General features: G+C 39.1%; 3 long non-coding RNA genes across 3 annotated transcripts in view; 1 reads left to right on the top strand and 2 right to left on the bottom strand.

Moving 5' to 3' along the window:
• Nucleotides 1-182: 182 nt before the first annotated feature.
• LOC138757690 (uncharacterized) lies at nt 183-3105 on the bottom strand. The gene is made up of 2 exons (XR_011353830.1): nt 2820-3105; nt 183-2396 (listed from the first exon to the last, which is right to left on the bottom strand). It is a non-coding gene; the product is annotated as an uncharacterized lncRNA (long non-coding RNA).
• A 4582-nt stretch (nt 3106-7687) lies between these two features.
• LOC138757686 (uncharacterized) lies at nt 7688-26351 on the top strand. The gene is made up of 3 exons (XR_011353827.1): nt 7688-8219; nt 24449-25041; nt 25260-26351. It is a non-coding gene; the product is annotated as an uncharacterized lncRNA (long non-coding RNA).
• Nucleotides 14523-26777, bottom strand: part of LOC138757688 (uncharacterized) — a 29304-nt gene continuing 17049 nt past the window's right edge. The window contains exon 3 of the long non-coding RNA XR_011353829.1: nt 14523-14950. This is a non-coding gene — a long non-coding RNA (uncharacterized lncRNA). The remainder of the gene's footprint in view (nt 14951-26777) is intronic.

The following is a 26777-nucleotide window of genomic DNA, read 5'->3' as shown; positions in this document are numbered from 1 at the left end:
GTCAGAACATAACAACCCACAATTCTACGAGGGAGTAATTATGCTACCATGAATTTATGGCTTTTCTAAACTAATCGCACCTTTAGTACCTTACAAAACAATATTGTTTTATTTCACTTGCATCCTTCGCAGAGCTTCTGTACACATGCAGGTCATTACTACAGATGTAATCAAAACAGCTGTGTGCTTAGTTACCATTTTACTTTATCGGGAAGCTTTAAACCTTGTTTTATTTCAAAGCAAATATAACACCGCCGATGCCAATAGCTTGTCAGTGCAGTCACTAGATTGATTGTTGTGCCATTCATTCTCGCAAAACTCTTTTTATTGTGCTTGAATCTGTGGTATATCCCCACTGAAGCGAGATGTTCTGAAGCGTCTTGGTCGGTTAGTATTCCCTGACACTTGCCACATGTTGTGGGGGCGTCACTAGCGGGCGGTCGCTGTGGAACTGACTGATTCTGTTGGTACGAGCTGGGAGTTCGTGATATTACAGACTAAAGGCCTGGGGCGTTGCTCGCCATTTACTCATTGAGGATGTATGTGAGCACTATGGCGATTGGGGTGGCGGAAGGGGGTTTCGTGAATACTGTTGTAAATACTGGTCAGATTTAGAGCGCTACATGCTTAATTGAGGGAATGGTTCGATAGTAACATCGAAATCCATTGAGTAAAAATCAAAGGTGTGTTAATCCTAAAATATTTTCATCTTGCAACCAGCTTTTGGTAATGCATTTGAACCTCGAACCGTCTGACTGGACGTGTGTGTGTGTGTGTGTGTGTGTTGTGTACAAATACATATTAATAAACAGACATTCAGCCAAATGCGAAGGATTTAGAATAACCAGTCTAAAATTGTGCGCCGTGTTGGGACGTGTGTCGCTGCAGTCTGGAAAAAAAAAATGCTTCAAGTCGATCCCGAAGTCAGCAGAATGGACATGAGCCATCTCTGGAAGGCAGAGCGAGGTGTAAATAGCAGAAAGGGTGAACGTGCGTTGCTCTCTGAGAGTACCTAAGTAGCGTCTTACAAGCCACAAATAACTTTGTCGTCTGGCAGACGATAGATGGATAAATATGAAAGAAAATTAAAGAGAAAATATTCTCCAAATGTTTACCTAGACTTTGCATTTGTGTTATTTCTGCAAAAGATAAATACCTATTTTTGCGGCTTTTTAACATCATGGCCCAAGAGTGGTGATTGCGAGGGAGAGGAGAAATGGACTCGAAAAGCTAATTTCATTTCAGTTGCACGTATGAGATACAGGGAGCTGGGCAGTTAATAAAAGAATGGTTTGATCAATATAAAGTAGATTATGGTCTATCCGAATATTAATGCGCTCGTCTAATCAATACATGTTTCATGGTCCTTTTACATTCGCAGTCGGAAAGAGTCTCGACATCTTGATCCCGGAATGAATTTTTTTTTTGTATGTGCATATAAGCGACTGCAATAGATCTTTAGCTGACATTCTTTTCGAATGAATATCTACTAATTGACCTCTATTCCCGGAGTACATCAAAGCCCCTCCCATAATGAGGTCTTGTCAACTGTCTTTTGTAGAACGAGCTGAAATCGTTCATTGGTAAAGGTAATGCTGGAATCAGCATGTCCTCAGTGTCGACGAAATCTCTACAATCTGTTGGGTGAATATGCCTCCTATCTGCAGTTTCAATAATAGCACCTTCTGAGTCGTGCAAGCGTGTCATGTAAGAACGCGGAGGAACACGTAGAACAGATGCTGCGTGCATAATTTGGACTAAGTTTTCTTAATTGTTGGTGAATAGATTCAGTGGCACAAGGATCGGTCGGTGCTGAAATATTCAATCTAACCTACTCGTATCAACTGTGGCTTATTCGGCGATTCAATATAGATTTTTTTTCGTTTCCCATCCGAGATCCTGGTAGTGATTGGAGAGTTCCTTTATTGAGCACATTTGTTGTCTGCAACTGGCGTTTTAGGGATTAAGATCATGCAAATGGAAAGGAGAGTTTGTGGACAGGGCAATGTTCATTGCAGGACGTTCCCGCTGATGAAAATAAGGTAGGATATGAACGTTACGTGAACGTGTAATAATGATTGCAACAATTCACCCTCATCAAACAAAGCATCATACGGTCAATTAGGGAAATACAGTATTTTTTTCCCCCTCTCTCTCACTGTTACTCGATCTCTTCTTTCTCCCCCTTGGTTAAACTTGAGAATAATTGGTGGTGCACTCAAACGAGAAAAGTATCCCAATCCCTTTGGATGTGTCATTTGTAGTTTGCTGCTCTTTTTACCCTGATATTTACGTAGCTAGAGATGGTTCTTTTCTGACACAAGTTACTGGTGATCAATGTTCCATGCCTGCTCCATGCCTGAATGTTGACCAGGTCCCATGGGATAGTTAATTGGCTGAAAAAGAAATTGAATGGGATGGGGTATTGCGCAATCATCAAGGATTATGCCCTTTTCTGACTTTATGAAGTAGCTTAATATGGTTAGGCCTCGGATATACTTCTCGAGGAACTCTTTGAAGTTGTGAGATAATTATGTCACATCCATCCTCCTTTGTCTTTGACTTCAGTTTTTCAAGGATATTTTGATGCCACACTCGATTAAATTATGCCTTGAAGTCAAGGGCAATCACATTCACCTCATCTCCTTAATTCATCTCCTTGGTCCTGTTTAGACTAAGTGAAATATGGAGCCAAGGAGTCTTGGCAAAACTTAAATGGGAATCAAAAAGTGTTTTTTTTTACTGTGTAACTGCTGATCAATAATGATTTTTACACAAAAATTAATGAATAATTATGTTTTTAAAAATTGCTTACTTACCTCCAGAGTGGTTGCAGTTTTAGACTGCCTTCCTGTGTTGCGGAGTTGGTACGAGGACGGACATCGTATTAATTAGCCCAGTTTCTTACAGAGTGCCTGCGTTCAATTTAGACTGCAGCCACTCCGTAAAAATATATAGGGGACTTGGTGGAAAAATTACGGGATGGAATTTAACAAATAAATTCCATCAGGACATTTAGACACTGCCAGCGGAGCAGAAATGTTATGCTTCTCAGCGGCTGTGTAAAAGTGCGGTTGTCGACAGTTTCTATCACTTTTACTGATGATCAGGTGGTAATTAGTGACAATGGTTTTGTTATGCGTTTTGTGACCAGGATGTCCTGGGAAATTTCCATACAGCAAGGTCAATGTATTACATTTTAACTGTTCTGGAACAGCTTGGCTAATGTGCAGCTAGTTCTGAACTAGAACTAGGGGATACAGCCTCAAGATTCAGGCTAATAGATTTAGGATGGAGATGAGGATGAACTGCTTTTCCCTGAGAGTGGTGAATCTATGGAATTCTCTGCCCATTAAAGTAGTGAAGGCTACCTCAGTAAATATATGCAAGACAAGGTTGGATAGATTTTTAAATAGTTGGCTAATGAAGGTAAATAGTAAAAAAAAAGTCAATTAAATGGAGATGAGCCTATCATCAGATCAGCCATGATCTTATTGAATGACAGAACAGGCTCAATGAGCCAGATGGCCTAATCATGCTCCTATTTCTTGTGTTCTTTTGTTCTTATGAATGGGAAGTTTTCAGTATGACACCTGGAATATTGATAGGACCCATAGCCTTTGCTATATCCAAAGTTCCTGGTCATTTCTTGATATCAGGTGGGCAAAAGACTGAATTCTCTGACGTTGGTCATCACAGGAGGAAGATAAGGTAAATCATCTATTCAGCCTTTCTGATTGAACATGATTGTGAAAATTTCAGCCTTTTCTTTGACATTGGTAATCTGGCTTGATCAAATTCTGTTCATTTGCAGGTGGGAATTCTCTATCTTGCAAAATGATTCTAATATCAGAAATTTCTGTCACAGATATCAGAAATATCAGAAATCACATTGATCAGGTCAGTATTAGTAACCATTTTCAGAGATGAAAAAATATTGAACCAGAATTGAGTTTCATATTGTAGTCCAGTTTACACATGTTGTCATAATTACATGGATTCTGTAAAGAATTTAAGGTCATACACTTCATTCAAGGTATGAAGCTCAAGAACTCAAACCCAAAATGTTGGTGATGTATCTTTATCTTTGCTACATAAACGATACTGTTTGACCTGCTGAGTTTTTCCAGAATTGTGTTTTTACTTCAATCACGATGTCTGCAGGCTTTCAAATTTTATTCAAGCTTACAGAGAAGCTTGATGTGGCAAACAGAAGCACTCACTTCACCCTTGATGATTGAATTAAGTTGTTTCATTTTCACATTTAGTGAAATGCAGTTAAAATGTTTCACATTTAGTGAAATGCAGTTAAAATGTTTCATTTTGCTATCAAGTCAATTTAACTGATGCAACAGGTAGTACAACAAGTAACAAATAAACAACTAAGATAACAGTTGGCATTTTTACACAGAAACTTCAGAATTATTCCAAAAAAAATGAGCATTCTTACCTCTGGTGTGTCCCAATGTGGCCGTTTACACAGGGGCACTTTTACTCAGCCTTCATGTGTTGCAGAGTTGGTAAGAGGGGAAACATCATATTCATTAGGCCTGTTTCTTGAATAATAGCTGTGGTCAATTTATACTGCAGCCACTCCGTAAAATGTGTCAGGGTATGAGTGGAAAAATTATGAGATGGAAGTTTGCATAATAAGTTCCATCCCAACATTTTTAATGCAGGGTATAGCGAAAAGTGCAAACACATAGTGCAGGAAATATAGGGTTATTCAAGAGGCTGATAACAGCAGGAAATAAATTGTCCTAGTGTCTGGATGTTTGACTCTTTTGCTTCTCATTCAAGAAGCTTCAAAGGACAAAAAAAAGATAATATTATCCTTTGTCCCTGAAAGGATGCTGATTGACATGTACAAGGGACAATTATAACCTGCAAAATAATTACAGATTTACAAAGCAATGATAATGTATAGGGAAGGAATCTTAAATACTTATGAATGCTGCAATGAATCATGTGTCAACTGGACATATAATTCAGTAAAATATGTGAACTTCAGTTACTTGGATACTGACAAAAATGTAAACCTACCCTAACCTCTATCAACAGGCATTTTGTCATACAATAATCAGAATTCCCCCAGCAGGCAGTCATTTACATTTCCAGAAAAATGCTGGCTATTTATAATTCTGTTTGAAATACTGGAATGTCAGAAACACAGTTTAATGTAGTCCACCGGGCCCACTATTCCAAAGTTCAATTGGCTAAATTTTATTCCAATCTTTCATCTAAATGTGACAAATATATAACTGAAGAAGGTATACTGTGTCATATGTTCTGGTTATTTCCTTCTCCTTCCAATTTTTGAAAGAAACATTTCTTACCTTGTCTTTAGTTCTTAATATTAATTTGACTCCATATCCCTTTATCACCCTCTTTGAAATAAGTGGGCCAACAGGCCTGATATCGACTGCTTCACAATCCCATGTAGTTGCCCTTGTTTCCTTTATTGCTAGAAGGCCCATATTAATGGGATGGAAAGATGCTGTCCATCCCACTCATACTCAATGGTTGTTTGATGTGATGGCATGTTTGACTTTGGAAAAAAATTATATGTTCCACTACTGAAATGAATCATAACTTTGTTTCTTTATGGGGTTCTTTTCTTAATTATTTTCAAAATCTGTAAGGTTAATTAATTGCTGGTTTATGACCCATTTGGTTACTTTTTTTTAAAATTATCAGTAGTGGTCTGTACTTGTTAAACCATTGGCCTCTGTAGGGTGGGGTTTGATAAGTAGATCTGTAGTTTAGTATTTTTTAAAAAATATTTCTAATGTAACATAGGTTACAATACAATATAAGATATTTTAATATTCTACTTTATTCTCATGTACCTATGTAACATTTATATAATAAAAATATTGAAAAGAATTTTCAAATGATCCAGTGAACTCACACATTTTGAATTATATTCAGCAATCATGAGTTTTTTTGGTGTGAACATTATTGTGCATCAATAACATGGAACAAGAGAATAGTGGTGACAGCATTAACAGTAACAGTCTGAAAACAAAACTGAGACAGGTCAATAGTATAAAATAAACAGAATATATTCTAAATAATTAATCACACAATAAATTTTAAGCCAGTAATCTAATCAACTGTTTATTTGATGTAAATTCCATGATTAAATTATGGGACTATGGTTATTCCTACATATACATTATTCACCACTATACCATGTGGTGTCAAGATTTGTGAACAAGTGACAAATAGTGGCTATACTGTCAGATGTCACTTTCAATAATGATTCTCTTGATCCTACATCATTTTGTAACAAGTATGGTTTTTAGACTGCAGGCATACAATGGCACAATCAAGGAATTTTGCCACTACACGGGCAGTCTAAAAAGGAATGCGCAAGAATTTTGAGTCAATCCCTGCACCACAATTTATCCTACAGGACCCATATAACGTTTTGGAGGAAGCCTGCAGTGTAAATAGTATAGGAAAAATTAATTGATGGTCATTCACTCGACTGCACATCCAACCACTGCGACTGTTGCACTCAGGCACTTCCAGTCTAAAAAGCCACCCAGTTTGAACAACCACATGGGCAGTCAGAAGAGAGTGGATCCCAAATACAGACACCAAAGTGCTAGTATCTAGGGTACATTTCAGTGCACCAGAGACAGAGTAATGCAGTGTTGGAGATGTTATTTATCAAATGGCAAGTGTAATGTTTGGTACTGATCATGTGCTGGTAATTCCACAAAGGACATTTGAGGAGCCAAAGTATTTACTCAGTGAAATTCTGACTATGGCACCAGAGAAATCAAGAACAGGCTGGAGGCAAAATGACAGACCATGAAACCTGGAGCTCACTTTTGTGGAGCTGTTGGGCATCATGCCCTTTAGTTTTGTAACAGCCCTGACTGGCTTATTAACCCCACTCACATTCATTTGAATGTGACCACTGACACAGCTTGAAAAGTAAGTTCTTTTTAAAAATAATTTAATTAATGCTAATATTTTGAATTAATTTGAAAATGATTATGTTTAAAGCTAATTTATTTTTGAAATTTTAATATAATTTTGTTTATTAAAATCTGTCTGAACTGATTTGAAACGACGCAGGTTGTAAGAGGTATTAGACACATTAAAAAAAAAGCTTTTGCCTGCAGCTATTTCTCCAGAAAATGACTTAAGCAGTTCAGGGACAGGACTCCAGGGCTCACTTCCTGAAACGAAGTTGCCCTCACCTGCTATTCTGGTTATCAGGATGGCCAAAAGAGTAAATTCTGGGGTTCTGTGGAACAGTGTAGGGGTTCAGTGGAAGAAATAACAGAGGGTAATACTTACCTACCTGCTTTTATGTAAATTACTTTTAACCTTTGTCTTTAATTCAATTTGTTTCCGGGGAAAGATAAGATGGCAGCCATGGTGGGGGAAAGGAGGAAAGTGGGAGACATGCATGACCCTCCACTGATGCTCACCTCAGTGCTCATTTGCATATTACCAGGCACCATTCCTACCCCCCCTCCCCCACCCCATTCCAATCAGTGCTCAGGTTCAGCCTATCTGTCAAAGAGTCCAGTGGCTGGGCCTGGACCAATTAGCAGGTGGAATGATGGGGGGGGGGGGGGTTGCAATTGTGACATCCCTTCTCCCCACCCACACAGCCAATCACCAGGCTGCAGCCCCATTGTGATGTTGGTGGGCAGACAGGCTCAATTGTGGGATGTCCTCAGTTTCCAGACAATTGCCACCTGGGCCAATTACCCAGGTAAGAGGGTATTGTGGAGGGGGGGGGGGGGAATTATGAAGTCTCTGAAGCCTGCCTGCACAACCAATCAGTTAGTGAAGCCCCCATTGTGAAACTCATTGGGGTTTGTGCCCATCCTCAACTGTTAACCAACGGCCTGCTCATCTGGGTGCAGCCAATCATCACCAGATGAAGGCACACCCCGCCCCCCCACCATTGTGACATTGGTGGGAGGACAGACTCCTACCAACCTCACCTGTCAATCAACAGCCAGCGATTTTGGCATGGCAGTGGAGGTGACGTCAGCAGTGCACTGGTCTTCTCCTGTCAGTCGCCACCTACCAAGCATAGATCCGGACATCGGAGGGCAGACTAGCAGAAGGATACAACTATTTAATATTGTACCCAACATTAAGAAGATCTGTGAGGACAAGAAACAATTTCATTCATCCCATTAAATGTAAATCAGAGACAACAAATTATTTCAAAGTGGAGAATGGTGAGTTTATTTACTCTTTTTTTTTAAATATGCTAGATCTTTTAAACTGTAATTGATGATTGGGGTTCTGCAGTTTCCAAGTGTTCTCCAAAACGGTTCCAAGAACCAATAAGTTTGGGAAGCCCTGCTATGGATCAATTTGATCAAAGGTCTTCAGGACAGAAGTATGGTCCCAATAATAGCACAAGAAGGAGTTTGAATCAAGCACAATCTGATCTCTTGCTTCCAGATACTCTCTTCTCTGTCAGGTGGAGATGGAACCATTGAAATGGAGCATGAGAGCTATCCCTGGAGTCCTGACTATTATAATTGACAATTATCTCACTAATGCCACTAGGAAAAATAAATGTGTGCCTGTTGCATCACTGCTTGTTGAAGGTTGGTGTGTGAAAATCATTAACTGTGCTTCCGATGTTACCAGAGCTACAAAGAGATCATTCTCATCCTTAAAGGAATGGGAAATAGACTATGTAAAAATATTTTCTCTCATTAATGTTTGAATTTTAACTGTAAGTCATGATGTCATCTCAACGGTTCAATTAAAAAATTGTTAATGTAACAATGTATATATTACATTGTATATTATGCATAGTTATCATCTATTTGTGTTCTGTGATCACTTTGGTTGGACACCGACTTTAAACTCTTTTGTGAGTGGTGCATTTATTTCTTTACATTTGCAGTCATGTCGCACAAAAAAAATCATGTTTCTTCACAAATCAAACGAGAGCTTAAAAATCTAACTGAAATCTGTTTAAATAAAAGGAAAGATAAATAATCAAGGTGCATATATCTGTTTCATCAAATGCAAGTAAGAAAGAGAAATTTTAATAAAAAAGAATTACAACATTTCTTGTATTTGTGATAATCTGTTTGAATCAGTCCTATAATTTACATGTCACCTAAATGCAGGTGTCCCTTACAATTCAAATCCAAAGTATTAATTTGACCTTTCAGATTACCATACATACTGTATCTAAATCTGGTCGTAATTGAAAACAAAAGTTATTGTGTTATGTCAGATCAATGTGGAGTGACCTCACTGGTGCAAAAATGATATGTTATCTTCTGCTTTGTGTGAAATTTCATTTTTAAAAATGTTTCTATGGAATTTGCTTAAACACCTCAGGGAATTGATCCTTAACCTGCTTGAATATTAAACAAAAATAATCTAGTTGCAAAAAGAGTTATAGATATTTTGTTATTAAAACAGTGGTTTTCAAACTTTTTCTTTCCATCCACATATCACCTTAAGCATTCCCTATGCCATTGGTGCTCTGTGATTAGAAAAGGATTGCTTAATCCACCCTATGTGAATCGAAAGAAAAAATTTTAAACCACTGTTTTAATCATACCTAATTGAGTCGTTATGTGCATGGTTTCATAACTCCAAAGGAGATGGGCCAATTACAATTTTTCTCAAGCAAAATATTTCAATAACAATTGGGTCTAAAGCATTGGTTCCCAACCTTCCCTTCCCACTCACATACCAACTTAAGCAATCCCTTGCTAATCACAGAGCACCTTTGGCATAGGAAATACTTAAAGTGGTATGTGAGTGGAAAGAAAAGATTGAGAACCACTGGGCTAATTTTTTTTAGGGCCCCTGACATAATATTTCAAGGCCTTCATAGGAGCATATAAAAAAAATTGTGGCACCAGTACAAAGAAATATTGTGACAGGTGACTAAAATCCTAACTTTAAGAAACTTTCAAAAGAAGAATTGGAGAGGGAACACAAAAGCCTATCAACCAAGCAGCTGAAGGTTGGGAGTATTGAAGCAATGTAAATCAGCAATGTGCAAGAGGTCAGAATTGGAGATCTGAAAATTGAAAAGGGTTAGAATCTTATTAAGACAAAAGTGGCAATGGCTTGGGGAGAATAGAAAATATGGCTGAGAATTTTAAAATTGAGTTATTTTTGGGTTGATACTGTTTAAAACTGAATTATTATAAATTTGGAGAAGATCATTCACAGACATAAATGTACTTATTAAAATGAAATGAGGAATTTTAAGTCCAAGTCATGAACATAGGTGTGGCATGTAGTCTGTATTCAATTACACTAAATATCTTGAAGAGGGTGATATGAAACTTCTTTTCATATTATTCCAACCTTAAAAATTATGTTGTAATATATATATATATATATTTCCATTAGGTATCACGCATTTGTAAAGGATAACATAAAATGTAATCCACTGGATTTTTGTTTCAAATTGTCAATGCTCAAATACATGAATGCCGCAAAACTCGATTGATTCATTGCTTTGTTTTTAATTGAAGTCATCACATCCTGTAAGACTGTTCAAATGTGGCATTTTATCCTGTCACAAGAAATTGATCAAATCTCATTAAGCAGAATTTCCCACAAGATGATACGTCATCCAATTCAATTAAGGGAAGTCCTCTGTTTATGGGAAGTTCATTGTTAATGGGAGCAATCTATGGTGAAGCAGATTACTGTTAGAAGTTGCTTTATATGTTCAATTACTTGACCAAATGTTGAGAAAACCTGGAATCACTTTAAATTAGGGTTTTTAAATGTTCACATTTTACAATTTGAATCAATGCAATGTCAGCTTTATGGTTGAGTATAGTTTATGTAAACTGGCATTGCTCTAACAACAAGTTGTGTAGAACTGAACTATGTCCTCCAAAAGCTGATTGCTCTCTGACTACAAAACAAATGGGTTTGACTCTCTTTCTGTTGAAACATCATAACTGCCTTGGTTTGGCTCCAATTCAGACCTCCTGAACATCACAAAATTAAGCAAAATGTTAAAAATAAACATTTGTACATAACTTACAAACTCATTTGAGGAACCTTCTTCACAATTGCAAGTTAGTTTTCCCTCTTTCTTGAGTTCTGTCTAAGGCTCAAGACTTACAATGGTACCATGAAGGAAAGCCATGTTGAAGTAAAAACACACAATGCTGGAGAAACTCAACCAAACAGTGTCCTTCATATAGCAAAGGTAAAAATACATAACCAATGTTTCAGGCTTGAAACCTTCACCAAGGTATGGGAAAATGTCAGTAGGAATCCGAACAAAATGTTTTGATCTTTCCACAGATGCTGTCTAACTTGGTGATTATACTACATCTAGACGTTTCTTTTTGTTAGTTTAGACCAGGGTTATCAAGAAGATTACCTATCAGAATGTTGTATTTCACATTTGATAATAATCTTAATGGAATCTCCAATAACACCTCATTGGTAAAGATACAGTTTCTCACCGATATTCATCTTTTTTTAATTAATCCTTATCTGAATGGTAACGTTGAGAAATTCTGAACTGATAGTCTACCAACTTGCTGAAGGGTATCAAGTGAACAAGCAAAATATAATGACCTGCGTTATTATTTGGCAAGGCGATGGAAGATGTTGGGCAGATGGCCAGGCAGTCAACAGAACCTCTTAGGGTTTTTTTTTTGGTGACTGACGTGAAAAGTCTAAAAGTTCAATCGAACTTGGAACTTCTACTTCCACGCAGAGTGATCTCTACCTGTACAAACTTCACCCCGCCCCGATTCACCTGCCTCGTCCTTCCCACCATCTCCTCGCCGTGGTTGCCATTCCCTCTCTCCGGGATCAGTGAAGGTGTTTCAGCCCAAACGTCGATAATTTCTTTATCCCGCTCACTGTTGCTGCTCCACTCGTTGAGTGAGTTCCTTCAACAGATTGCTTGATGTCAACACCCGCAGCCATGCCGACCTGCATCACCAATTATAACATGAATATGTGGTTACATTGGACTATTGGAAGTCTAAATGGCGCCATGCAATTCACTAACTGCTATCTGTAGAATAGATACTGGGACAAAATGAAGGCGAATGGAAGTTGGGTTCAGTTAAGAGATATAGAGCACGGATATTGGCTGCATGACCCACTGAGCCCGCGACGACCATTTACACCAGTCCAATAGTTCATTCTCCTGGCCCTACCACCAACTTCCTTCTTGCCCGCTTGGCTTTAGGAATCTGGAACGCCCGGCAGAAACCCACGCGGTTGCAGGGAGATTCAGCAAACCTCAGGCGGATTGCGCCCCGAAGTCAAAATTGAACCCGGTGTGAAACCGAAGCGCCGCTGTGCTGCCCTGGAAATGGGCTAGGGCTTGTTTAACCGCTTCTCTCGTTTGAGAATTCCGACCCTTTCCCCAATCTTACGGCTCGGCTGCCCTTGAACCCGTTATTCTTGCGGGGTTCGCTTCCCTTCTTTGAAGGGAGCTGCGGCGGACACAAAAGACAAAAATCCACATGGTGCTCAGTTTCCTCCGACACCATCGATCTCACTCCAGTCTCGCGAAGCTGCTGAGCTAAATTCGCGCAGAGCTCTTTTAAGTGTCGTTTGAACGCGAAACAGCTCCATCACGTCCTCCCACTCACTCCGCAGAACAACCATTCGCAATGCACCTGGGATGGGGCAGAATGACTAGAACAGGAATAACAGCAAACAAGGGTAGCTTCATCATTCACAAATGTAATGTGCCCTTAACATCGATTCTCTTCGGAATGCAAGGTCAGAATTAATCCAGCGAAATTTCTATTCCTGTCCATTCTCGCTCCTTGGGAAAACAACTATTATCATGGAAGAAATATTCCCTCCTCTCTCTCTCTCTCCTTGCATATTTAAATCCTGAATTCTATCTCTTTTGTATCCTATGTAATAACATGCCAATCACTCGTATTAATGTGAATTGCAATCATATAGAACCTGCAAGGTAAATTTGCAAAATAATGGTATTCGGAAGTACTCCCTCTCAGGCCAGCAAATCAGTGGAGGATTCTGGGCATCTTGTTCTATTACATCTTGTCCTTTAGTCGATTGACATTATGCACTTAGTTAAACAGCACGTTGACTAAAACACTGCCAGTCATGAAGTGGGTCGGATTGATTCGCAGCCTTGGATCTGAACCATGATTCAATTCACATTTTACCACGATTTGAGATGGCAAATAGGCTTTGTACCATTCATCAGAAAATAGTCACTGGTTATTCTGTGTATTTGCTAATAGCGAGTTATTTCCAGGCCAGCCACCATTACTTTTCATCCGAATACTATTGCAAATTTGATCCCCTTTACCTTATTTAAATCAACGGACTCGTGTATAACCACAGACACCCGATTATAGTTTGATTCTAAGAACAAGAATCATGAAAGCAATCTTGAGGTCAAGAGGATCGTGGTTTTAACCCATCTTCTCTATATAATGTCAATCAGTTGGGTGAGGGACACTTACTTCGGTGGAGATTTTCAGGTGGATCAATACTTTTACAGAAAGGCAAAATAATTCCACCAAGCATCTGCTTTCATCTTGAACAATTGGATTAGTGATACACAAAATAAGATGTAAACACCTGCAAGTGACATGATTATCAAGGTGTTTAGGTTTAAATAATGGAAGCCCAGTCGACAGGGTAAAGAGAGCATTTCCACCAAGGGTCTGACAGTGACTCGCCACCTCTTCTCAGAAACAATTAGGGATAAGCAAAACATGTTCCCCTCCCCAGCTATGCCCATAACTTATAACTTAAAAAAAATTAACACAGCAAAACAGTTCGGCATTTAGTTAATTGCCTTGATTAGTGTTCCCTGCACCTGGATCCAGTTTTTGTCAACTTATTTTACTTGTGTTTCAGAGACTCAAAAAACTGCATGTTTGGACTCAGGGGCAAAGAAAAAGATTAAGTGTGATGAGTAGAAGGAAAGGAATCTTCAATTTTTTTTTGTATATCTCTTGATTATCTTCTCCCTTTTTTTCTTAACCTTAAATTTTTCACTTAAACTACTTTCTGTATTATTATCTTCAAAATACTCATGATTCTGGGTAAATACTCTATGATTTAAAATATAAACATAGAAATATACAGCATAGGAGCAGGCCTTTCAGCTCATGATGTAGGCAGCAAACACCATGGTAAATTATACCAAATTTATTCTGTCCACACATGATCCACATCCTTCCATTTCCTACATCTTTAGCATCTCCCAAGAAGCCTGTTAAGCAGTTTCCATCATTACTCATGCCAGTTACTTCCAGGCATATAATATATTGGTGTGTGTGTGTGTGTGTGTGTGTGTGTGTGTGTGTGTGTGTGTGTGTGTGTGTGTGTGTGTGTGTGTGTGTGTGTGTGTGTGTGTGTGTGTGTGTGTGTGTGTGTGTGAAATGTATATATAAAATACCTTAACATCTCACTTAAGCTCTCACCATCTCTGTTTCTTGGTAACTAAAATATATTGTTGGCACCTAGTTTTGCTCTTTTCGACAAACCTGTTATTTCAAAAATATCAAGAGTACAATTTTATTGTTCCATGGCTTTCCCTTTTCATAGAAAAGCACCCCTCTCTATTCAATCTTTCCCAATGGATATATCAATAGCCTTCTGGTATTCTGTAATCTTATTGTGATGTCCAACATCAGATTTGATAAAATAAAATATTTCTACTTTAGGAGAGGATGTCATTCTTTATGCACACATGAAATAAAATAGTACCAAAGATGCTGATAATAAAGGAGTCAGAAGAACAACTGTGCACCAATGGTAAATTTCTTTGCATATCCTCAGAAGGTGTTGAGTCTCAGTTGTATTCCAGAGATGTTAAATATTAATCCATCTGATCTTTCACTAGTGTGAGAGTTTTGCACTGTTAGTGGTGCCATCTGTTTGAAGGCCTTGTCTGACCTTTCAGATTCCATAGTATTTTCACCATGATTAAGCAGAATTTCTGAAAAAAAAATCATCATTGATAAATTTATTGGTATTCTTTTGCAGATATAACTGCCAAGGTGGATAACAGTGAGCAAATAGATGTATTTGCATTGCTACAATGCATTTCATAAGTTTTTATATTTAAAAAAAAACTCCTCCAGGTAAGCACTACATCTTTAAGGATAATATAAATCTTGCTTCTGCTGGTAAAACAATTCTCCATCCAGGGTAGAGGATTCATTATTTAGCAGAAATCATAGAACAGGAATGAATAATCCATTTTAAAGTTGGCAAACTGTAACTAACAACTAGGGTACAATGGGATCATTGCTCGAACATCAACAATTTATTCTTATTTTTATTACCTTGAATATAAGTGTTCTCAAGCACAAACATAAGTGGGAAGTAATTAATGAGAATTCAAGGAGTTCCAGGAAATGTGGAGAGGAAATGGATAGATAAAACAATGGAAAGTAGAGTAAAATATGGTTAACAATTTTGGTAGGAAGAATATAAAAGCAGAATGACTAAATATTGTGAAGCTATTGAATGCTGATGTTCTAAGAAATGTAGAGGAAGCTGTATAAGAAATGTGGAAGATGATCCTGAATTTGCAAATGATTAAATGGGAAAATGAAATGTGTTCTTTATTGCAAATGGGGTTGAGGACACAGTGAGCAACTCTTGAAGCAACTGTCATAATCTTTCATAGACCAAACCTTCAATAAGGGCATATTGTTGGTTTGTTTGTTGAAGGAAGGATATGTTGGATATAGTACAGAAAATATTTGTTAGGTTGTTTTGTGGAATAGAAGAAATGGTGAGTTGATGGGATCTGCATTGTCAGTGGTCTCAAGGAATGAGATATGCTATATAATTTTATATAACATAAATTTCTGAGAGGGCTGGATGGGATTGATATTACTTGGATGCTTCTCCCAGTCAGGAATAGTAAACTGTTGATTTGAGGTGGGCCGGGATGGGAGGGGGTGTATTTTATCAGGATAAACTATGGCTGTGTTAAGTCTGAAAGGGGAGAAAATTCTTCTCTTAGGTAGGTGGTTTTGAATCTTTGAGATTCTCTATGTCAGGGTATGGTGCAATGTATATTTGAAATGAGTTGTGGGGTGGGATTTTATACCTTGAGCAATAATTCTCCCACACAGCTGTTAAAGGAAAGCTTATGGATAGAATGGTGACCCCCGTGGTGGACACTGGGTGATCTTGTCATTCTCCACTGATGTTTGAGCAGAGTTTTTCTTCTTTCCGATGAATCTCTTCCAGATCGCCAAGCTGTATAGAATTGACAGTATTAAATGGTTCTTTAGTGAATCAGGTTTTGCAATGATTTGAAGGAGAAATGGTTTCTTTTTAAACGAACTCACAGTGGATTTGATCAGCATTGCTTTATGTCCTACACCTCTCCGTGTATCCACAAAAATAACAAATTTGGTTGATAAAACTGTTCAAAGAAGCAAATGGACGTTCATGCAATGGCTGAATTTGCAGGTTTACGAAAAAAAAATCCCTAAAAGCAACATCTAACTGAAACGTTACATCGCTGGTCCATTTTGATATATGTTTCGGCGTTTATCTGGAAAGCAGCTTAATAGGAGGCTTTTTTTTTACTGTCACGTTTATTTATTCATCATTCCCTCTTCTAAACTGTGTTAAAGTGAAAGTCAAACAACTAATTGTTGGAGTAGCCAAATTTCCCCAAAATTGACAGGAGGAAACGTGAGGTGAATTTCAAAGACATTACATTCGCGCAATTTAGTGGAGTGGAGATGCGTTCTGCACAGCGTGGGGCGTACGCTTTCAAAATGATTTTAAATTAGAACCTCTCAAAATAAATCACGACAAGGAGCTTCGAGCATTGGATACAATGGATTTTTTTTTCAAACAAGTGAATAGTAGATTCTGCTTGAGTTGAATCTGGTCCAAAGACCTTGGTCAATTCCATGCACAATCAGACCCATTTCAGTTCTGTTTTCAAGGGCAGGAAATACACTGCGAGGTAGTTCTCGGATATAATTTTAGCCGACTAAATAAATGAAACATTAAATGCGTTGCCAAGGCGGGAGATGAAGCCATTGTACAGGACGCAATGCTTCGAATAGGAAGTCTATAATCCGGCTCTCCTGCTCTCGTTTTCCCCCGACCTTCAGTTTAAATACGCAGAAAGAGAGAATGGCTGTGAAAGCAATAAAACACGAATGCCCACAGACACCACCAAGAGACTGGATACGGAAGGAATCTGTCAACACTCAGGAATTGGCTTGTTTAATGGCATTTATTTAGAAAGGTAGTTTCAGATAAGGTTGGCAAGACTGCGTCAGGCATACTTGGAAGAGAATTTACGAGGCCATATCCAATTACTCAACATCTCACCGGCCAGCCGTCGGAAAGAAAATAAATATTAATTGCATTTGATTTATATTGACTGTGAACTGGTTACAAAGCAAATGTTTCACAAGGGAAGGCATTGGTTGAGTGAAAACTGCACAGCAGAGCAATCGATAGAAAAAGCAAGTGATTACACAATGGCCGGATTAAATGTTTTACTCCTTCCGTCTGATCTAGAAAATGTCCCCCCAAAACCTTCAGCCGCAACTGTTGTTGTTGAGGACATAAAATGTGCCATGACATCTTTACGAACAATCACACCTATGATTCTCTCCTGTGAATTCTCAAAGTGAACAACGGTGCACTGATGGCATCTTCCAGACCTCTATTTGGTTTTCCTAAAAGGCTTCAATACTTAAAACTACTGATGTATTGGAATAATAATGGGAGAACGATGTAAAGAAGGATGAGCTCGACATGTAACAATGGTCAAGCAAACAAATCAATAGGCAGAACAAAATCAGACATTGGAAATGCTCTGACTGATCCAGCAAAACTTGATTTCAAGGAACCAGGCTGGTTGGTAACGTTATTCTTATGTAGACATCCATGCCTGCATTCTCGTTCCAAATTAATTGAGCTTGAAGTCAAGGCATCATTTTTTAAAAGGACTTTCATGATTAGACAGAATTATGTTTTAAAAAGATTTGAAGTAGATTTAGTTATGGTGAGTGTATGATTATTTAAAGTATTGTTTTCAGAATAAGTAACAAGAAAATTATAACAATTTTCCTATTTTCAACCAAAAAGCAAGTAGCCAACATTCTGTTCATACTATTTAGATAAATGAAGATATGTAAGACTATAATTTTCTGAGTGGTGACATAAAATCCATAGTAAGTCACTCTCTGAGATGAACATATTGTCATTCCTGAACATAGAGGTTCGTGGTTTCAGTGTAGAATATTGTAGGTTGAATAGGCAATCCAGCAATTGAGCATTTCCTCTGAGTTAACAATCTTTCACAGTAATGATGGAGGTTGCATTACTAACAATACCGTCCTTTTCCTGCAGTAGAAACTGAGGCCAAATTTAACTATCCAAAAGCAAGGGAAAATATATCCACCAACCAACTCCATAAATTGCAAAATTTGCCATTTATTTCTTGTCTTTGGGGAATCATGTTGTGTTTCATAGAATATAGAGCACTGCAGCACAGTACAGTCCCTTCAGCCCTTTTAAAAATACAAAACCCTCCTGACCCCATAATCCTCTATTTTGTTTTTCATCCATGTGCCTGTCTAAGAGCCTTTTAAATGCTCCCAATATTCCAGCCTCCACCACCAACCCTAGCAAGGCATTCCAGGCACCCACAACTCTTAGCATAGAAAACATACCTTTGATGCTGCCCCTAAACTTTCCTCCTTTAACTTTGTACATATGTCCTCTTGTGTTTGCTGTTCCTGCCCTGGGAAACAGGTGCTTGCTGTTCACCCTATCTATGCCTCTCATAATCTTGTAGACATCTACCAAGTCTCCTCTCATCCTTCTACACGCCAAAGAGATAAGTCCCAACTCTGCTAACCTTGCCTCATAAGACTTGTTTTCCAATCCAGGCAACATCAAGGTAAATTCTCTCTGCACCCTCCCTAGCTTCCACATCCTTGGTATAATGAGGTGACCAAAACTGAACACAATAATCTATGTGAGGTTTTACCAGAGATTTGTAATGTTGCTACATGACCTCGCTATTCCTGAACACATCAATCCCCCTCATTTGGCCATCCTAAATGCCTCACCTCACATTTACCCAGATGGAACTCCATCTGCCACTTTACTGTGGTACTCCACTATTCACCAACCTCCAAGCAGAATACTTTCCATCCACTACTACTCCCTGCAAGCCAATTCTTTATTCACACAGCCAAGGTTCCACTGGTCCCATGCCTCATGACTTTCTGGATGAGTTTCTGATAGGGAATCTTACTAAAATCCTTGTAGACCATGTCTCCTGCCCTACCCTCATCAAGTTCTTTTGTTACCTCCTCAAAAAATTCAAGTAGCCTCATGAAGTATGACCTTCCCTTCGCAAAGCCAAGCTGACTACCCTTAAGTAGACTGTACTTCTCCAAATGCTCATAGATTCTATTCTTAAGAATCCTCTCCATTAGTTTGCACACCACTGATGCAAGATTCACTGGTTTATAATTCCCAGGATTTTCCCTATTATCTTTTTAAAAAAAAAAACAAGGGGACTACATTTGCAGTTCTCCAATCCTCTGGCACCTTCCATGCAGCCAAAATGGATTCAAAAATCATGGCTACTGCCCCAGCTATCTCTTCTCTCACTTCCCACAGCAACCTGGGGTATATCACACCCAACCGCAGGGACTTACTAATCTTGATGTTTTTAAGAAGATCGAACACTTCCTTTTCCTTAAACTCCACATTGTGCAACACACCTGCTTGTTCAATTTTGACCTCACAGTGATCAAGGTCTTTTTCTCTTGTGAATACTGATGCAAAGTATTCATTTAGGACCTCCCCAACCTCCTCCACCTCCAGACACATCTTGTTTCATTTATCCTTTAGCTGCCCCACCTTCATTCTCGTCATTCTTCTATTCTTCACACATGCATATAATGCCTTGGGATTCTCCTTAATTCCACATGCCAAGGCCTGTTATGCCTGCTTTGAGCTCTCCTAAGTCCTTTTTTAAGATCCTTTCTGGCTACCATATATTTCTCATGACTACACCTGACAAATTCAGCCCTATCCATCTCTCTTGCAGTCAGGAGGTGCCAATTAATTACGGAAGATGACAACACACATAATTACAACCCTGTATTTCCTGCACCATTCCAAAATCTGCTTGCTTATCTGCTCCTTGGTTGCCTGAGGGAAATTTGGGGTCCTATAGACTACTCAGGGGCATAGGCAGGTTCTAATGTTAGGGGGAGTCAACACATAAAAAAGGCACCGCAACACATACCTGAAGGTGAGTCAGTGGTTGAATTGTGGGCCACACTGATTTTTCAGTGGCATTGGAACTGACCGGGGTTGGGACTGTGGCATCGTCAGACTGGAGCTGGAGGTGAAGTGGTGGCAGCCTCAGATCGAAGCGGGGGAGGGGGTTGGGGCGTCGTCATCAGACCAGAACGGCAGGGATGGCGTTGGCGTCGGACCGGAATGGGGGTGGGGGGTGGTGGTGGCATGGGGAGGCAGCAACATTTGACTGGGTGGGGAGTGGAAAGGCACCACTTTTGAAAAATGTGCTCAGGGAGAACTCCCCCTGCAACCCCTCTAGCTACACCACTGAGACTTCTCCCAGCTGAATGACAGTGTTTCCTTGCACTGTATCAATCATTGTGTCACATGCCATGAGATAGCTGTGCTTGACGGAGCATTTTCTTTTAAAAAATTGCATATATATCATGTGTTTATGGCCACAGTATAGCTTTCATCCAGGTTTTGACCTGAAATTATATCCCTAGTTTGATCCTCACAGATTCTGTTTGCCTTAATTTAAAATATAATATAATGCTATTTTGTTTATATCATTTTAGAATTAATTCATTGTGCAAATAGATCATGAAGTTGGTTGTTCATTCATTTGGGCCAGCATACTGATTCAAGTGCATGTTCTGAGTCTTGGGCACCAATTCCATTTTGCGCTCTTCTCAGCTTTCTTTCCTATTGTTGTCGAACTGACTCTCATTGAATTCATTTTCAGCATCCACTGATAACCTGTTGAAAAAAATGCGCTCCTGTAGACCAATGAACAACATTATTCATTTGGTGATAATCTTGAGTAAATCCCCTTATTAATAATTCAACAATCAATGCTAACAATCTTTCAATGTTTTGGAAATTGTCTTCAATCCATTTCTATGTCCTTAAGCGCATGCAGAGAGTCTTGCTTCTGGCCATTCTAACTTGATGGTTTATAAAAAACTATGAATGAGAATATCAATACAATTTTTTTTTCAAATAATCTTGGTAAATTCCATAGTGTCCTGGGCATCCAAAGCAATACTCTAAATGTTTTTAACTTAGGTTTGAGACTCATTTTCAATTATACTATTGTTAGGGCTTGACATTTTTAGTTTTAGCCAATAAGATCCAAAAACATTCAAAAATTTATTTTTCCACCAATCCATTTATGAAAGCAATTAGCATGAGCCAAAGGACTACTATCAGTGCAAACATAGGGGGCCAAACGTCCTGCTTCTATGCTGAACAACTCCACGACTTGAGGAAAGTCAAATATAATTGCAATCTCTTTGTTCCTTATTGCTATGCTGTTTGGTCTTAATTCCTTTTGAAGTATAGTCCAGAAGCAGGAACAATTCCATATAATCTACATGACACATAAAACAATTGGATATCAAAATGATCTTGGTGCAGATATTGTATTTATTTGCATTCACAGTTGCTTTCTAGCAAAGTGTCAATAATAATATTGTCTGTTCTTGATAAATTAGTTATTTTGCTAATTAAAAATTCAGTAACTGATGATCACACTGAACACCAGCACTCCTCAAGGATGTGTACTCAGTTCCATACTATAAAGCCAGAGTTGGACAAGCAAATACTATTGTGGCTTCATTCAGGAGAGTGATGGCTGTGTGGAAGAAACTCTCTTCAAGCTCATTGAAGCTTTTTTTTAACATTCTGATGGGTGGAGAGAGAAGAGTGTGTTCCTAGGGTGTGATGGGTCCTTCAGAATGTTGGCTGCCTTTTCTAGGCAGCAGGAGATGCAGATGATGGAAGGAAGTGAGGTTTACATGCTATTTTGGGCTGCATTCACTACCTTCTGCAGTTTCTTCCAATCTTGAGCAGAGCAGCTCCCATAGCATGCTGTGACACATTCAGCAAGTTTGGTTTAGTTGGTGCATATCCAAAAGTTGTTGAGGGACAAGGGGGACATGCTGAACTTCCTTCAGTTTTTCAGATAGTAAAGGTGTTTGTGTGCATTCATGATTGTGGCATCAATGTTCTTGGCCCAAATCAGGTAATTGGAGATGTTTATTCCTATGACCTGGAAGCTAACGACTCTTTCCACTTCAGTGCCATTGATATGGACAAGGTTTTGATCTCTGCTTCCTTTCCTGAAGTCAATGATCATTTCCTCAGTCTTATTTATGTTGGAAGATAGGTTGTTGTCTTGGCAACATTGCACTAGATCATTAATCTCCTTCTGGATTCTGTCTTGTCATTATTTTATACCCTGCCTACTACTGTGGTGTCTTCAGTGAATTTCAAGATGAAGTTAGAACAGTATTTGGCTTCCAGCTGTGGCTTCATGGTAACAAACTAAGCATATATCCTTGAGGAGTGTTGGCATTGAGTGTAATTATGGGAGGAGATGTTGTTCCCCATCTTCACTGATCGTGAATTGTAGATACCAAGTCATGGAGCAGGTATCCTGGGTGAAATGGAGATCCCGGATGAAAATGGATACAACAAGGGACACCCAATAGCTGTGGCAGGGTCCAAATACCAAAACCTGCTACAAAACCAAATCTGGTGAAGTAGTAGACGTCAAAGCTTTGCTTCCAGTTTGACTGATTATATTGTACATCTTCTTCTTTCTCTTTGGCTTGGCTTCGCGGACAAAGATTTATGGAGGGGTAATGTCCACGTCAGCTTCAGGCTTGTTTGTGGCTGACAAGTCCGATGCAGGACAGGCAGACACGGTTGCAGCGGTTGCAAGGAAAAATTGGTTAGTTGGGGTTGGGTGCTCGGTTTTTCCTCCTTTGTCTTTTGTCAGTGAGGTGGGCTCTGCGGTCTTCTTCAAAGGAGGTTGTTTTAATAGAGATAAACTGTAGCAGGTATTTTAGTTAGGTAATACAGGTACGTGATCCTTTATCTGGACATCTAAAATCCGGAAACTCCAAAATCCAGCAAGTGGGGAGAGAGGCGGCAGGGTGAGTTGGGCGGGTGAGGGGGGGGTGGTTGCGGAGACCTGCAGGGCGAGTCGTGCGGCAGAGAGACTGGCAATGCAAGTCGGGTGGCTGGAAGACTGGCAGCATGAGTCGGGTGGCCAAGTGGGGGGGGGGGGGGGAGATGGCAGGGTGACTGGAAGGGGGTGGGGTGGATATGGCAGCACAATTCAGGTGGGTTTAAATCTGGCTTTCTGAAATCTGGAAAAAATCTGAAATTCGGAACACACTGTCCCCCAAGGGTTCCGGATAAAGGACTGTGTACCTGTACACATATACAAATACTTTAAAACAGATCTCATTTAAAATGCCAGAGCTCTGCTCAAGCCAGACAGTCCAGGCTTCAGATGCCTTTGAAAAAACATTGAAAAATGCCTACAAGGACTTCACAAGTAGGTGTTAATTGGACAAAGTTAAATAATGGATTATTGTTTTGGAAAGTAACAGATGAACAAACTCAGAAGATTAGGTTCTGTGCCACAGTCTGCGTGCAGTTTGCTGTTCTAAGAGGGTCATGTGGTTTTCTCTGAGAGATAGAGAGAGAGAGAGAGAATTCAGTTCTACAGTTCAGCAGCAGCAGTGGGACTGGAACAGGACAAGCTGGCAAGCTTGTGGAAAATATCAATTTTTAAGACAAATTGTGAGTTTAGTTCAGCCTATTCAAAGCCCTTGTGGTCCATACAAGAGAGGACTGGCTGCATAATGTTTCACTTGAAATAAGGGAAACAAAAAGAAACTCTGTGGTGACCTGAAAGAAAGAGATTATCATTTGGAAAACCCTGATGGGGCAGGTTTCTTCAGCAAGACACTGAAGTGGCTGATTGAAAGGGATCAGTTGTGGGTGTGAAATGAGCAACAAATCTTTCTCTGAAAACTGACAAGAAATTTCCTGGGCGGTAACCATTTAGCTTTCAAAGCACCAAAGCCTGGTGAAATTCATAAATGTTAAATTCTGTGCACATTATAAGAGTTGCCTGATACTGTGAATCAAAGAACTGTTTTTGAACCTGTTTAGATATTACATACACGTGCGCTTAGAATTAGAAGTGGGTTAAGTTAATAGTGATAAGTTAAAGTGTGATTCTGTTTTCATGTTTAAAGATAATTAAAAGCAACTTTTGTTTAAGTAACCATTTGTCTTGGTGAATTGCTGAGTTTTTGGGATTCTTTGGGCCCATTACACCAGAATAACACAATGTCTTCTTCATCTGATTTCATGATAGAAACAGCAAAGAACCAACATCTCAACACATCCATGTCCCCTAATGATTCCATCCTGTCTGTATCTGAGGATGACATGCATGGTGCCTTCAGAAGAATGAATCATAGGAAAGGATCTGGGCCAGATGAAGTACCAGGCATAGTATTAAAAATCTGTCTGATCAACTTACCAATGCATTCACTGATATTTGCAATATCTCACTCCAGCAGGGCACCTGTTTCAAACAGACGTCAATCATACTGGTGCCCAAGAAAAGTGCACTGGTAGTAAGCTGCCTTAATGACTATCGACCAGTAGCAATTACATCAACAGCTATTGTGTTTTGAAAGGCTCATGTTGAAGCATATCAGCTCCTTTCTGAGTGGTATACGCTCCAGTTCATCTGTCATAGCAACAGGATGCCATCTCACTGGCTCTACACAAAGCCCTGGAACACCTGGACAGTTAAGATGCATTCATCAGAATGCTCTTTATCGACTACAATTTGGCATTTAACACCATTATCGCATCAAAACTGATCAGCAAACTCAAGACCTGGGTGTCAACACCCTACTAAGCAATTGGATCATGGATTTCCTCACCTCTAGAAATTCAGTGAGGATATTAAGTTGATTGCCTTAGGGTTGAGATTGACAATGTATGAAATTGAATTTTTACATTTGGCTTTGGATATTTCTAAAAAAATGTTTAGCTATTACATGGAAATCTGATTTGGTTTAATTATGAAATGATGGCATAATGAAATGGAAGTTTGTATTCCTTTAGAAAAGATAACGTATAATTTGAGAGATAAATACTTTTTCTTTGTTAAGGTGTGGAGGCCATATTTAAAAATGCTTGGTATGACAGCAGAAAACCTGGAAAATTTCTACAGAGGTGTGGTGAAAAATGTGCTGACCAGGTGCATCATGGGGACACCAATACCCATGAGTGGAAAACCCTGCAAACATTAGTGGACACAGCCCAGGATATCACAGGCAAAACTCTCCCCACCATTGAGAACATCTACAGGGAACACTTACATTAGATGCAGCAGCGATCATCAAGGACCCACACCACCCAGCACATACTCTGTTCTTGCTGCTGCCATCATGAAAGAGGTCTAGGTGCCACAAAACTTGCACCATCAGGTTCAGGAACAGCTGCTACCCCTCCTCCATCAGAGTCCTCAACAACAAACTCAATCGGACTCATTTAAGGACTCTGTGCTCTTTTTTTAAAAAAATTCTCTTTGTATTGCAGTTTGTTTACAGTTCTTAATTTGTTTACATGTATATAATGTGTACATTTTTGCATTGTGCCTTGACCGCAGAATGAAAACTTACAGGGTTGTATGTGATGTCAAGTATGTACCTGTTCTCTGACAATAAATCTGAAATATGAAGGATTTAGCTGCAGAGGGGAGCACTGAAGTCCAGATCCTGAAGTGAGGGAATAAATTCTGAGGGCATATGGCATTGAAGGTGGAGTTATTGTCATGTACAGTTGTTTAACCCAGTGTCCTTGGTGTCCAGATGGTCCATGGCTGAGTGGAACGCCTGAGAAATGGCTACATCTCGCTCCTGGATTAAAATATAACTGATCTTTAATAGAATGCCCTACAATAATGGAAATATTTTATAAGAAGTATGCTGGTGTTTTTGGCCTTCCTCTCATACAGAGGATATGCGTTTGGGAAGTAAAGTAAAAATATTTTGTGGCCATGTGTAGTAAGCATATGGTCCAGGTGGAAGAGTTGTTGTGGGTGAGTCTTTATTTGGGCTGCTTTGTTCTGCAGTGTTGAGCTCTTGGAGGGAATGGAGGAAGGTGCTGAATTCGATAATGAATCTTGAGAGTGTGATTGTATATTTCTATCACTACAATTGGCTGGCATTAATGCAATAAACATTTATATTTGCTACTCAGCAGCCCAAATCTGAACGTTATCCAGTTTTCATAGAATGAAGATTGTTTATTTTTCTTGCAATGTAACTTTTGGAGTGATAACAGATCTTCATGACCATAAATATCTTCCTTATAAACATATGATTCTGACTAATAGAGTGCTTCCACCTAATACCCACTGATTTTAATTTTACTCAGGCATTTGCTGTCATAGTTGGTCACATACTGCCTTGAGATCATTTATAATCTCTTCCAATTGACCAGCACTCAAATTTTTATTTTTGTTTGGACCAAAATTATCATGATCTGGAGCTAAGATTGAGGGGACTTAATAGAGGTGTTTAAGATTTTAAAAGGGACAGACAGAGTAAATGTGGATAGGCTTTTTCAATTAAGAAAGGGGGAGATTCAAACTAGAGGACATGGTTTAAGATTGAAGGGGTAAA

Source organism: Narcine bancroftii, chromosome 3 (assembly GCF_036971445.1).
Source record: "Narcine bancroftii isolate sNarBan1 chromosome 3, sNarBan1.hap1, whole genome shotgun sequence".
Lineage (NCBI taxonomy): Eukaryota > Metazoa > Chordata > Chondrichthyes > Torpediniformes > Narcinidae > Narcine > Narcine bancroftii.
Note: the sequence above shows the minus strand (reverse complement) of the source record. Positions and strands in the feature narration are given on the sequence as shown.